General features: G+C 41.6%; 1 long non-coding RNA gene across 1 annotated transcript in view; it reads left to right on the top strand.

Annotated features, from left to right (window-relative positions):
- Nucleotides 1-11,613: 11,613 nt before the first annotated feature.
- Nucleotides 11,614-12,585, top strand: part of LOC135799606 (uncharacterized) — a 32,761-nt gene continuing 31,789 nt past the window's right edge. Inside the window, exon 1 of the long non-coding RNA XR_010550038.1 lies at nt 11,614-12,020. This is a non-coding gene — a long non-coding RNA (uncharacterized lncRNA). The remainder of the gene's footprint in view (nt 12,021-12,585) is intronic.

Below are 12,585 nucleotides of genomic sequence, written 5' to 3'. Positions count from 1 at the left end.
ATCCGTAATTTTTATTTGCTTTTTCGTGCGTGTTTTTTCATTACGCGCACTTTTATCTGTCTAGATGTCGAGTCATTTTATAATTTATCCATTCGGAAATTGTTTGTAAGACATAAAGTGCGCGAAATATTGCGGTGCAATGATAGCGACACTATGAAAATGACAGGAAGGAAACTATCAAGAGATAGAGGGCGCTAGTTTATGAATAGCATAATTTTAAGGTTATTTTCACGCTTTGACAGATGAAAATGTACGAAAAATATATTTTTATGTTGGTTTTGCTCTGTGGGCAATTCCAATCAATTGCTAACAGAAGCCATACGATTGCCTGCACATCGTTGTCGTAATCTTGGTAATTTTGGCCGTCCGTTGCAAGTGACTAACAATCAGATAAGAAATATTCCGGCGAGATCTCCACAATACAAAACCTTCAACCACACAAGACGAAAATAACTACAATAGTTAAAAAAGTTGCAGGAATTCGTTTTTCCGCTTGAATAAATCCAAATTTATGAAAACATGTCAAACTCAGTGATTAGCAGTTATAGGCAACCACACATACACATAAATGCAATTCAAGCTGCGCTTATTGCTTGTATACGCTTGTAATATTAGTAAAACATAATAAAATCTTATTCAGTTGCGTATTCTCCTTCGTTTCCAGCTGTTCCATTCTGTTTTCTTGTGTCCTCCGCTGGAATAACATAATGTAATATAATGGAGATCGGCTCCATATTAAAACCCGTCGGAGCGAAAGCAAGATAAAGTATTAGTCATTTCTCTGCGATCGTAGGCAGCCAAGCAGGCACGCGAGCACTCAATACACCCATTTCTCTTATTCCGTTAGGCTACGCGTTCGCTACTCGGGCATAGCAGCCGCCTTCGTCATATTCCGCCACCGAGAGAGACGCTTATTCACTTATTCTCGTCGATTGGACGCGCGCTGCAATATATATTCGTATTTTATTTCCTTAAATAAATTCGCTACACATAAATGACACGAACGTAACGCTGCGGAGGTCCTAACAAATGAAAATATGAAAAATACGGCCGTAATCGTGACCAGCGCGCCAAAAGAGTGTGGTGTGTGTGGAGGGTTGCGAGTGGAGGAGAGACGAAAATCTGTTAAAATTTGCTTCGACGCCGTCTAATGACGCGTGAAAACTGGAAAAAGGGTCCGTTCACCTCTTATAACTTTCTCGCACTGCGAAAACCCTCAAGGGTGACATTCGGAAAACGTTTCTTCTTATCAAAATCGAAAGAAAACTTTTTTTGCAAACTAAAAAAATCAATTTTTTAATGTTCTAAGTGAATTTTAACCTATTAAAAATGCTATTGAATGTGTATGTGTGGTTGCCTATAGCTAAACATTTTGAATACTTTTCATTCGACAGATTTCTCATTTCTCATTGCCTTGTTTTCTTCTCCTCGAGGCTTGTCTCAATTTTCGGCTGTGGTTGGGGTGGTTTCGGCAAATTGATATTTATTACCGACGATAAATAATAATCTTTTGCTTTTGCACAATCTCAAAATACATTTCACGTCGTTATATTTTTAAAAGCAGACATTTTTTACCCAATTTGATTGACTAAATCAAAATGGCGTCACTATTCAGCGTGTATACTCTCTTCAAAGTCAAGATATCGATAGTGTGTTGCCATGTACGCTTGGCAACCGGATGTTGGGGACATGGCAGTGAGGTTATGGAAACAGCGCATTGTGGGTTGCCGCGGTTGGCGATTTGCGATCGCCGGCCGATTAGGAATGTTTGAACAGCGTCGTGCGTTGTTTGCACGCGTGCGAGCCTTGATTAGGCATGACATGTGAATATAATTTAACTGGAGGTGTCACCACACACTCCCACTACACCCCCACGAACACAATGTGTTTAAATACGACACGTGTCACACCGAAATACCAAAAATAAAAACTGCGTGCCGGAGATAACGCTATACAAATACAGATACGCGTATTTGATAGTTCAAAATGGCGGATGTATGGTTGTAATGTAGCAATTTCGTTTGGCAATTTGTTTCTCTCGAGGACGGCCGGAAAAAAAGGAGAAAATGGGGAAAATCAATAAGCCGATCGAGCGTGCACATAACTTTTAACTCCCCTTCAATAAGCAATGAGGCAATATCGATGCTCGTGCCAAGTCCGAAACGAAACAGCCACAACCACATCAATTGCATGCACGCGCCACTAAAGTGCAACTTGCTTAAAACCTCGAATTGCCCGAGTTATAATCGGACATAACCTTAAAATTCACATTGCACGCATTTTTACCTACAAAAAACAAAAAAAAAACAAAAAAATTCTTTTAAGATGAATTTTTGGGTGTGGTGGGTCTTAACACTGGTTGGTTGTCGACGTAGCCGCCTCCGCTATCCGCTGTTAAACTACACTTAACTCGTTACACATGTGTAACCCTTCCTCCTTAAATTTCCTGTTTCTTTCACAACAGCTGCAAGAGTTTTCTCCTTTCTTTACATTTTTGGCAATTTTATTCTATAATAACATATGCGCTGCATCTATTGGTCGTGGGTGGGTGGTTTTCCAGATATGTCGAAACCGGAAGTCGCGATGCGGCGTCTTGCAAGGCGGCAGCCGGAATGAAAAAGAAGGAAAACGGCGGCGGCAGCGATTGGGCGGGCGAGCCCGGAACGGTCACGCACGTGTCGCGGCCCGATACGTCCGCCACGACCCGCCTCCCACAATCCGCGGAAAAACTACCAAACGACGACGTTTCCTCCTTTCTTCATTCGTCCACCCGCTGCGATCAAGACAAGATACTCGCATCAAGATACACGCCCAAGCGCACGTATTAAACAATAACCTAAACATGTTAATGCAAATTTGAGGTTATGACTGCTTCCGGAGTGCAGTTGGAGTCGTTGACAGGTAGCGTGGAGCGATTGCAGAGTGCGAATGACACACAATTACGTTGTTTTTAATTGCAGCACGGACTCCGATGGTGATGGTGATGTGTTTTTTTTTGTTTTCAGTCATTCTCCCTGTCCGGTTATAACTTAGTTACGTTTTACTACACTTTTTCACGTTTTGACAGCGTTTTTCCATCATGTTCGGTTGGAATTTACAAGTTTTGCAGTGCTAAGTCAATACTAATCAATGTTTTTATGTCCCCCAAGTCATCTCGCATGGAATTACGTCAATAAAATAGGATATCTTTCAATACACCCTTCGAAATTTGATGTTTACTAGTTTTCAGTTGTCAATAAAATGGAATAAACTGGTATAAAACTAGACAACTAGAGTATTAGAGTATTAGAGGATGATATCAACACCGCATCTACCCATAGACTCTATTTATTTGATACCTAACACCCTTTTATCCGCTGTCAAATTCAATTCTGTCATTTTTTACATTTTCAATTTTCTTCCGAAAAAGAATTTATTCCACTGTCGCATACTCGTAATTTTGGTATAAATGTACGCTAATGGTTATAATATACAACTCGTGCACTTACTCCTTGCTCCTTGCGCCAAATCGCCGCAGTTGTAAATTAACGCCCGCGCGAGGAAAACAGGTGTTGCGCACACTTAGCTTTATTGTTTTATTCGGTGTCGCCGCACGGCGCGCACTCAATACCTCAGTGTGTGTATATTGGGTTGCGGCGCGCGCGCGCGTGACTAGAGTGTTCGACGTTGCGCTTAATGCATCGCAATAATTTCTTAGTAATGTGCTCTAAATATTCGCGACCGACTAATAATGCACGCGCCGTTTAGCGCCACCCCCTCGAATTTCATTCCTTGCCTTGCTGGTGGTAGCGTCTTCTAATTTCGGCCACAATTTCCCATTTCTATATATCGCGTATCGTGTTACATATTGAACGCGTTGCGCAGGCACTTGTGAAAGGGGTAGAGCTAAAGGTAGTAGGGGGGGCGGCGTCGCGATCGTAAATTACCGAAACGGGCGAAATAAATTTCAATCAAAAAGCCAAATATTGAAACAGGTACGGTGTGTCGGTGTGTACGTACGCTGGCTGCAATATATTGACGTTTTAAGTGTATTCCTATGCCTCGGGGGGCGGCGGAATCTTGGCCGAAATTAACGACGACGTGCAATAATATGTTTCTAAGTGCTAAACGGTAAATCACTACGATTTTCGACTAGAAATTACAACTATACATTAAAATATTACCAATATTCGCGGATAGATGGCGCTGCGTGAGTTTTGACACCTTTTAATCAAAATAAATCACCGCGATGGCGTAAAAAGCCCGCCCGGCGAGCGGCAGAGGAGAGCAGCGACGGCGTTATCATCAAATATTAACATCTTCATTATGATATCTGGCCGTGACGGTTAATAGAGTGTGAATAAATGATGGACGTGCACGCGTGGCCGTCGCTCATTTCACGCCGGCCACTGTGTGCCCGGCTGCCATTTTGATGTAATTGTCATTTCATAATTTTCATTTCGAATGAGCAGTTGCGTACGCACAATGCGCACATGTTTTACTTTAATGCGCGTTTAAAAATTTCTACTGTCATTATTTTGACATTTTGACACATTTAAGCCACGCCTTCAATACGTCACAGTGGGAGTGGCTCCCTGGTACTAATTACGTTTGTTTTTACTTAGAAATTGTGTTTTTGTGTGAGTGGAAAGCAGAAAACAGCAGAAACAGCAGGAATTCGAAACCAATCAAGCCGAAATCATATTTATAACTGAATTTTGTATCACTCAATTTTCTACGCGTACAAACGTTTGTGCAGAAATCGAATTTTCGCGTTGCACACTAGCGCAAACAAAGCACTAACGCTAACACTAACGCGATTGTTGTTCCGGCGATTCGCAATGATTTTCGGCAATTCAAAGTGATAGAATTAATTTCATTCGGCGTTTTTTTGTGTTTTTTGCGTTTTGTTTCATTTTACTGCTCGTCGCGTAGAGGGTGATTTTTTCTGTGCCTGCGCGTTGTTTGTGTTGTGTTGCCGCTGGACGTGTGCGAATTTTAATAATCCGGGGGTGCGTGTGCTACCTGCACATAAAATTTGCACATTTTCGGTTAAGCGAAATTGACGCAGATGATATTCGCCCGCGCCACCGCATAAAAAAAATTAAAGCGAACAACAGCCGCGCGCGCTGAGATGATGTTTGTTTAGGTAACGTGTGTTCGTTCGGTGATAAGCAAAAATTAACTTTTCCCGCGCGCGCGCGCGTAGAAAAAGTGTGAAAATATTGAGGTGTATGCGACCCTTCACGAGAGGTTAAGTTTATCATCGGTTGTCATCTCGCGCGCCACACGAGTTGAAAGTTGCTTGTTTTCATTAATGCCGTGGCATGCTTTCCATTATTGGGTTGCCTACATTCCCGACTTGCATTTTTAGGCAATGTGTGTGTGTGTGTGTTGGAGTGTGCAGATTTTGTGATGGTCGACGGGTGGCGCCGTCGGGGCATCGCTAATCACCAGCAGATGTCGCATAAATCGTTCGGCACGCCACTAGATGCCATCGACAGACGCTGCCCGGATTTCGTTTGCAAACCGGATGTAAACCATGCGGAATAATCCGCATCGATCGCATTCAGTTGACTAATAACAAAATATCTTTTCCTACACGTGAAAAAAAATCAATTTTTTGTTTTTTAGAAATTTTGAGGTTAGATTAGTACAGGTCTGGTGCGGGATGTTAACCTCAAAAGCAGCGCAATGTCTCTGAGAGTTGTATTGTTGTGTACATTGTTTGTGCGTATTGACGCTCGACCAATGGCGGCCATGTTGCTGAGGTTGCGCGAGGCACAATGATAATTCCGCAGGATTTATGCGAGCGATTCCGCGGGGCGACCGCTCGAGGACCCGAAGCGAGCGAAGAATGAAATCCACCCCCATAACCTACACATACACTTCTTGCGTGTATGATTCCATCACTGGGTGGATGCTGTGGGTTGGGTGGGGTTTGTGTTGGCGCTTGGTCGACGGGGGTGCGTGTATGAAATACTTCCTTCCATCAGCAATTCCATTGTGATGCCGATGCTAATTTAGGGTGACTTTAACCCTCTCCTGGCCGGCAACCCACCGTGCATTCACCGCTCTCTTCACCTTTAAACATGGCGCTATTCTTCCAGCGCGCGAGCGGACGCTTAATGTGCTCGTTCTTTCAGGTCTTTCAGGACGCCAAGTCTTTGTTTTCGTTGCGGTCGGCTATTATGACGAATGCCATATTGTTGATTACTTAGAGACGCAACAAAAAATATCATAAATATCATAGGCAACCAACTATACACCAACATACACACACATATCTAACAATCAATGGAAATCTACATTTTGTTTGGTTTGAATTTCTACTGGTCTAGGTTCATCTCACGCTCTTCAAGCTTCGAGAGGCGGATTATTTAAAGCCCGATACGTTTTGATTATTATTGCAATCTGCATAGGATTAGAGCGCACGGGCGCGTACTTCATGCCGATATAGATCCGAATGCGCGCATTGTTGTTGCACATTCTTTTTCATTCAATGCCCGGCCACTCAAACGTGCTCTACTGTTGCCACTACCACTACACTACACGCGCGTACGTATGCAACCAACAATACACCCAAGCGCACAGCTGAGAAGTATTCCAAACGTGCGCGCAACAGATTAGTTCTTTGTTTGCTGCTTTGTTTCCGCGTGTGCAACCGCTGTAGCAGGCACAGAGAGTGCAACAATAGAATCCACATCGGTATTGGTGAGTGCTAGTGCTTAGACTTTTGCTATTAACGCAAAACTACGAACGAAATGGCAATACCTGCTAATACGGCATGCACGCTACGAAATTTTCCAACACGCACACATGAATACACTTGTTGGTCGCGATACGAGATCAAATGAAGCGTGGGGAAACAAAACTAAAACATTTCGCGGATAATGTAATGGAGTGTAATGTAATGCATTAAAATTTTAAACTTGGCTTCAAGTTAAAACATGCTAACATGGCAACGGTTAGAATCGACGTGTTTGCTTGGTTGCCTATATTTACATTACGTAATATATAGAAATGCTAGTTTTACGCGGTATTTAAACGCTGAAAGTTTGGAAATAATTCATTGTGCGGCGTCTATTATTTCGACATTGATCACCGGCGAACGTCCGGTCGCATTTAGTGCCTTCATTTAGTTCCATCCACTTTCGTTAAGCTCTATTTAGCCCCGGCTCGGTTTGGCTCAATGTTTAGTTCGCAAATTTTAGTAAAGTAGCACGGCGGCGGCGGCGGCGGCGGTGTAGTCGTACACGTGCACGCGCAACCGTTGCGCATGTTTGCGGGCGCGTTTTGCGGTGTCGGCCCTCGCATGTTGCGAATGTTGCGATGTTTTGCCGTGATAATTAGTGCATTGTTCTCGTGTAACGTGACGCACCTTGCGCTCGGCTACAATTGCACGGATTGTTCCCGCAAACTATGCTAAATATAGTCATTGAGACATCTAGCGGTCGTAATTGGAATTATTCTACTATTCAAAATGGCTGTGCAGAGAAAAATTTGTAAAAATTTTTATTTATAACCAGAAAATATGCTAATAGTTTAAGCGGTGCGGTGTGCAACACGAGTGTGTTTGGCCGGGGGCGGCGAAGCGAGCAAATGCACTTTGCGTTTGCATTCCACCCTCACCCTGCTTTCGCTCACAACACTCTCTGTGCTCTCTGTGTATACAATAATATTTTTCGAATCAAAAAACACGAATTTAAATCAATAATATTCGACGTGATGAAAATACGTGACATTGTTACAAAGATAAAGGGGATGCTAATTTAAAGTCCGAAAATTAATATTCAATAATCCGGGGCGATGATAGTGTGTTGCCTACATTAAGGGGTAGTGTAGTGTGTGTAGAGTATGCGCTGGAATGCCTATCTACAGAGGGGGCAGAGCACACGCGGTCAACAACATCGTCATCATCGCGATCGCCAGATTATCGCGTGCCGCTCGCATGCCATTCCGGCATGCCAACGACCAAAACTACCAACTATGACCCCCTAGCAAACTCCACTTGCTACCAAAACCCACGTCCCAAGTTCAGGTAGTGAGGTTATTAGCCATCCGGCGATAATCAGCTACTAAAAAGCAGTTTAAAATTAAACCGCTAGATGTCACATCGTGTTACTTGGGTTGCATAGCTATAGAATGCAATTAATTGCACCGCAACACGAAAAACACGCCAGCAAGAAGACGAATTATGACAGATCGTCGCCGGAGTGTCACATTAAGACTCCCTGCTGCGCTGCTTAAATCAAAACGCTGTCATATTGTGGCGGTGGTTTCAGTTCGTGACTTTTGTGGTGGGAATTTATGATGATTGTGGTCGCGAGTGCTAAAATATAAACGAAAATGCAGCATAGTTTAAATTACTTGGAATATGTTGTAAATTGCAGCGCATAACTTTCAATGCGGCAAGTTTCAGTTGCAACATCTCATAACCTCAAATTTGAAATTTAATTTCGCGTTTCATCAAAAAACGTTAAAAATTACGATTATGCGGCGTGTATAAGTTGGGCGTGTTTTTTGCGTGTGTGTTTCTTTGTAGTGATTGCATTATTTTAGGTTAGAACCCCCCGTGATGTGCTTTTCCGTATTAGGTGTTTTATCGACACGCGCGCTGTTCATTAGATCAACGTCTCGGGGGTGGTAATAAACGGGTGTAAATTTTCTCGCGGCGGCGTAATGAGAGAACGAAAAAAAGCACCCTGTGCGGAGGTTAAACCACGGGGCGTCGAAGAAGAGATTCTCTCGTGTTTCCAGGCTCTTAATAACAATCTGTGCGAAATCTCACAGCGAAAAGAATACAACATAACCTAAAATTCTTAACATTTAAGATATAACCTATAAATATTTCGCAAACGTGTTTTAATCGAATGTTTTGTGCGGTTGGCTTTGTTTCAACGCTAAACCAATATGTTTTGTTTTGTTTCGGGAGCTGAATGTTTTGAATTGGAAGCATTAGCGACCGACGACCCACTAAAGCGACGCGGTGCGTATGATTGTCGAGCTTTGGGGTGCACACACACATATACGCCGGTTGGCGGGTTATTATTTCCATATTGAAGGCATGTTATTGATAATGCGGCTGGCGATCGTGCCGCCCCGCCGCGACACGAACGGATAAACCAATAATCGGACCTCAGACCGCACCAACAATGTGATACTAAATATCGCGTGCAACCCTTTCGCGGCGCGGGGCGAAATTTATAATATTGGCCTAAATTGCTAACGATATTCGATGGGAAACTAATAAAATTCATGCTTTCATTGTAAAATTTCATTATTTGGGAAATTATTTTTAAAAATTGCAATTAACACTCAAAAATAACCAAATTTTGAGATACACAAAGAAACTGTAACGTTTTAATGAATAAATTAATATAAACTAACAAATTTGTACAAATTTTATCGTTAAATTAAAGTTTTTCAAGTTATTTTATCAAAAAAATACCAAATTTGTGATTTTTTGTTGTTAAAACTTCAAAAAAACAAGAAATTAACTTCAAATTTAAATTTTTTGCGTTTTGGATAATGATTTCTATTGTTGTGTGAAGTTTTAAGAAAGAAATAATTTTGTTTTTTGCAAAATAGCGCTTTTCTAATGTCCAGTATACGTTTGTATGAATTTAATGGCGGTGGTAGTCCCGGCGTGGACAATGCAAACGGCCCTTGGACTAATTTATGACGTTTGCATTAATTTCGCGCGGTGCGCGAGCGAAATGCGCGAAATATGAAAACACCGAAAGGAAAAATAATGTGCAAATATGCGACGCCAGCGCCTAAACCACCGAATGTGACAGTAATGTGCGCGTTTGCACGCCGCATTGAAAAACATTGGAAAACATTCGCGAGAAAAAAAAAACCGAAACCAACCACCACACAGCGTGAAAAACAACAAAATACAAATGAACATGCATTCCACGCTTTGCGTTTGCTTTATACACCGTGCACTTAATGAATACTTTTGACAGGCTTACAAATTGCCGAGAAAAAAATTGACAAATTCGAAAATTTTTTACATTTTCATAAACACATTGTATATATTTTCAGATACAATAAAAAAATGCAGGAAATATTTAAAACAATTCATAAAAACAGACAGATTGTAGCAAATCGTCCGGATATAGAAATAAATTTGCGCGTTTCATATAAAAATCGACGCAAAAAAATACTTTTACGCCTCCAGCGTCAATAATAATTAAATTTTTCGTAAATAAAAATCATTCATTGGTGAATATTTAAAGTATTTTCAAGACGCGTCTTGATATTTGCCGGAACTGCGTTGTGGTTGAAGTAAATCGATTGTAGAGGCCGCCTGCAGTCGAGAAAACTCACTTCTACCTCGGAAAAACCCGCACACATATCTATATTCACTCAACTTTTCCACCCTTTGTCACCTATCTGGAATAAATTCTATTCACAAATATGTGAAGCGATGAAAACAGATGGCAAACGCATACAGAACAACAAAATGTTTCATTCGGAACTTTTTGCGCCGCCAGTGATACCGTGTGTTTAGCACAAACCGGAAACCGATGAGAGATTAAAAAGTTTCAGGCGCTCGCTTTGTGATAACGCACAAATTCAATGAGCGTTTATTTAAATTCTAAAAAATAAAAAAATTTTAACGCGAAAAATTATTAATTGAAGTTTTATGTCGAATTGAGTTTTGTAAACACAGAATTTCAATAGCTGAAAATCGCTAAAAATGTAAATATGACAGCCGAACAATACCCGATTAGTGAATTACATTGTGCGCGATGTTCGGGCGTAAAATATATCGCTCATTTTAATCCAGTTGGAAATTAAATGCAACACAATTGGAAAATTGCAAATTTATACAATTATACACCGAAGAAATACGAAAATTTTGATTATGTATGTTTGGTTGCATACGTAATAATTTATTTTAGTTTTATTCGATTCTATTATGCATACGGAAATGAAATGAATACGTGCCTCAATATTTCATCGTTTTTGTTGCGTAAAGCATTACGCAATCCACTAAATGATAATTACACGCTGTGGGGGGTGAAGAAGACACCTTAAGAAAAACAAGGTGTCGTTTTGGGACACTCGAGGAAAAGGCAGATATGAATGATAATGAGTGATAGTAATGATAATCGTCGTTTGCGCCCCCTTCAAACAGAAGTCCCGCTAGCAACCCTTAATATTATGATATTAGGATGTTGGGACAGCTAATGATAATGTCATCAAGTCGCTGGTGTAAGGCGTCAAGCTGTTTTACAAGATAAAACAAACAAAAACAGTTTTTTTTTTGTGCGTCGCGCGTATGTTTGGTTGCATTTTCTTAGCTATTCACTAACATGCTGTCCGGGGTAGGAAGAGTCACCGACTGAAGAAAGGGCGCTTTGCAACTAGCGAATGTATTTCGACGTTAGAGGTGGGGATGAACAAAGGGGAGCGAGACGTGTGAGTGTTGTGCGCGCGTTGGGGGTGGGTGCGGCGGCGGCGGAATGGCATGATATGATTATGATCCTATCCCTCCGCCGCTCCGCTGCTGCGTGTCGCTGTGGAAACGCACGCGGCGCAGCATCCATCCCCACCGCCAGCCCCCCCGACGAGTATAAAAGCCAGCGCCGCCGCCGCCGACGACCGCATTCGACGAGTCGGCGAGACGTCGTCGTGTCACGCGCCGCGCCGCCGCCACACGCCACTCCAACGTGGTGGTGAGTGTGTGTGAGTGGTGTGTTTTTTATTCTTTTATTATTTTTTTTTCTGCTAAAAAGTGTGCGAAAGTTTTTTCACTGGAAAAACTTTTTGCTAAACTCAAACAAAATTCAATAAACGACAAGCAGAAGAAAACGTGTCGTGCCATCAGAAAAGTGCTGCTTTGATGAACACTTTTGAATAATTTAATGACTCGCAACCAGTTTTCGAAGACTAAGAAGATTATAAAATATACAAGTTTCCGACGATTACCGACAAGAACACCAGACGCAATCTCCCGAGCGGCGGCGCGTTGCCGAGATGAAATTTCTTGCGCGATGAATAAATAAACGCCGCCAACCGAGAAGGAGGTAAGTCGAATACGTAGTGTACATACACTTAACGCAAATCGTGCTTCATATGCACACTTTTATTTCCCGTGCACTTTTAAAAGCGTTTTATTGCGTTGCGCATCGTGGAAATTTAATCTTCTTACTATATGCAACCAAGCATACACATCATAACCATACAAACAGTTATTATTAATTTTTTTATTGAATACACTCGAGGAAATTGTGCAATGCAATGGAAAACAGATTAAAATGTTTGAGGAACGTCGAAACAAACCGAATTGATGGTTACACATCGGGATCACGTCCTAGACGGTCCATAAAAAGTAAAATTACAGATCCGGATTAATTTTTTAAATTTTTATGTAAAAATTTATTTATTTTGTTTTTTTTTTGGTGTTAAGGTGATTTTAGTTTAATTTAATTATTATTGGAGTAAATTTTAATTTAATACGTGCCTGAATTTTGCACGTTACACGTAATGAAAGTAATAAAACCGTCGGAACGCTGGAACGTCGAGAGCATCGCATGTTTGGACCATTGCGCTCCGCTTTCGACCGCATTCGGCGTTCGCGAGTGCCAACCA

This window comes from Atheta coriaria, unplaced genomic scaffold (assembly GCF_025399875.1).
Source record: "Atheta coriaria isolate IRGN ID8LTWV9N9 unplaced genomic scaffold, Caltech_Dcor_3.1 hic_scaffold_9_pilon, whole genome shotgun sequence".
NCBI classification, from domain to species: Eukaryota; Metazoa; Arthropoda; class Insecta; order Coleoptera; family Staphylinidae; genus Dalotia; species Dalotia coriaria.
The sequence above is the reverse complement of the archived record's forward strand: the minus strand, read 5'-3'. Positions and strand labels throughout refer to the sequence as shown.